This window comes from Pollachius pollachius (genome assembly GCF_949987615.1).
Source record: "Pollachius pollachius genome assembly, contig: scaffold_450, whole genome shotgun sequence".
In the NCBI taxonomy this organism is placed as follows: domain Eukaryota; kingdom Metazoa; phylum Chordata; class Actinopteri; order Gadiformes; family Gadidae; genus Pollachius; species Pollachius pollachius.
This window is the reverse complement of record NW_027641306.1, coordinates 15,001-17,243: the sequence shown is the minus strand read 5'-3', so window position 1 is coordinate 17,243 and position 2,243 is coordinate 15,001.

Below are 2,243 nucleotides of genomic sequence, written 5' to 3'. Positions count from 1 at the left end.
CAACCAATCACAGAGGAGGGGCAGGGCGGGGACGTAAGCCCTGCTGTTAGTTACCTGGGCTGAACCGTGTGTGCCTGTGTGTGTGTGTGTGTGTGTCTGTGTGGGAGGGGGTTATCTATACAGTATGTGTGTGTGTGTGTGTGTGTGTCTGTGTGGGAGGGGGTTATCTATACAGTATGTGTGTGTGAGTGTGTGTGTGTGTGTGTGTAGGAGGGGGTTATCTATACAGTATGTGTGTGTGTGTGTGTAGGAGGGGGTTATCTATACAGTGTGTGTGTGTGTGTGTGTGTGTGTGTGTGTGTGTGTGTGTGTGTGTGTGTGTGTGTAGGAGGGGGTTATCTATACAGTATGTGTGTGTTTGTGTGTGTGTGTGTGTGTGTGTGCGTGTGTGTAGGAGGGGGTTATCTATACAGTATGTGTGTGTGTGTGTGTGTGTGTGTGCGTGTGTGTAGGAGGGGGTTATCTATACAGTATGTGTGTGTGTGTGTGTGTGTGTGTGTGCGTGTGTGTAGGAGGGGGTTATCTATACAGTGTGTGTGTGTGTGTGTGTGTGTGTGTGTGCGTGTGTGTAGGAGGGGGTTATCTATACAGTTTGTGTGTGTTTGTGTGTGTTTGTGTGTGTGTGTAGGAGGGGGTTATCTATACAGTATGTGTGTGTGTGTGTGTGTGTGTGTGTGTGTGTGTGTAGGAGGGGGTTATCTATACAGTATGTGTGTGTGTGTGCGTGTGTGTAGGAGGGGGTTATCTATACAGTATGTGTGTGTGTGTGTGTGTGTGTGTGTGTGCGTGTGTGTAGGAGGGGGTTATCTATACAGTGTGTGTGTGTGTGTGTGTGTGTGTGTGTGTGCGTGTGTGTAGGAGGGGGTTATCTATACAGTATGTGTGTGTTTGTGTGTGTGTGTGTGTGTGTCTGTGTGGGAGGGGGTTATCTATACAGTATGTGTTTGTGTGGGTGATGGAGAAACACAGGTGGATGAGTAGGAAGGGAGGGAGGGAGAGCAGAGATTCCCAGTCCAGACGTCCCAGTCCACCAGCATTATGCTGACTGGTGCAGCGTCCCTCAGACGACCGCCGGATCGTCTGTCTGTCGGTCTGTCTGTCGGTCTGTCTGTCGGTCCTGTGCTGTTCGTCTGGTGAGCAAGGCATTACCACCGCCGCGGTTAGGAGTTGGAGCCTCAGCACTGACAGCAGTGGAAGGAACCCATTGGATGAGCCTCTCAGCGTCTGCTCCTCTGTGGGCGCAGTAATGCACGCAGAGGCAGACAGCTTCCTGCACCGCGTGCTGTGATTGGCTGAAGCTTTCTCTGCACTGTGTGCTGTGATTGGCTGGAAGGGGCCCAGAGATCTCAGTGGGAGTTCAGCTAGCACTGCAGCCGTGCAGTCCATGTAAAGAGTACTTGCTTACCACACAGAAAATGTATTTTAACGTTTTCCTGCCTGTGTGCACCTGCCTGTGTGAGCGTGACTATCATGTGACCCCAGTGCGCTGAGCACTGGGGTCACATGATAGTCCCCCCCCTCCGGGCTCCCCTGGACAGACCCCACCCCTCTACGGCTTGAATGTCATTTGTATTTTTGATATATTATATTTGTGTGCTGACATGTTTCTTCGTTTTAAAAAGACATGGCTAACTCAGACCCAGACTGAAGGACATTAGTTGCTACTCTTTCTACTGACAAATGGACTTATTGTAAGTGGCTTTGGATCAAAGCGTCCTGAATGTGAACGAAGGACGAGGAATGTTGGAATCCATGAGGCATGGAGACCACGAGGTAGATTAGGACGCATGTGGATTCATTTGGAAAGCCTTACCCTTTTATTTGTGTGGCTTAGTGTCGCTGTACAAATTCTTAATAGCCTATTATTATTTCTGGATCAGGCCTGATATGAAGCATCATGGTGTGTATTTAAAGCCTAGGGGGATGTGCGCGTCTGTCCTCCGCTGCAGTACCCTGCTGGCCACCAGGGGCCGATGCAGAGCCACCCGCTGCGGAGAGCCAGTGAGCGTGTGTTACTGGAGTCGCGGTGAGCTGGGATAGACGATGAAGGCCAAACCAGTCCCACATTTATAATCAGACGTTCGGTCTCGGATCCTCTCCTCCGGCTGCTCAGGAGGACCTTCTGTTGCCATGGCAACTCACACTTTTCCGTCTCCCTCGTCATCGCTGAGGCGGGAAGATTGGTGTTCTGTGTTTGTGTCCGGGGGTTTGCCTGTAATTCAATTTATAAAAAAAAGAATAAT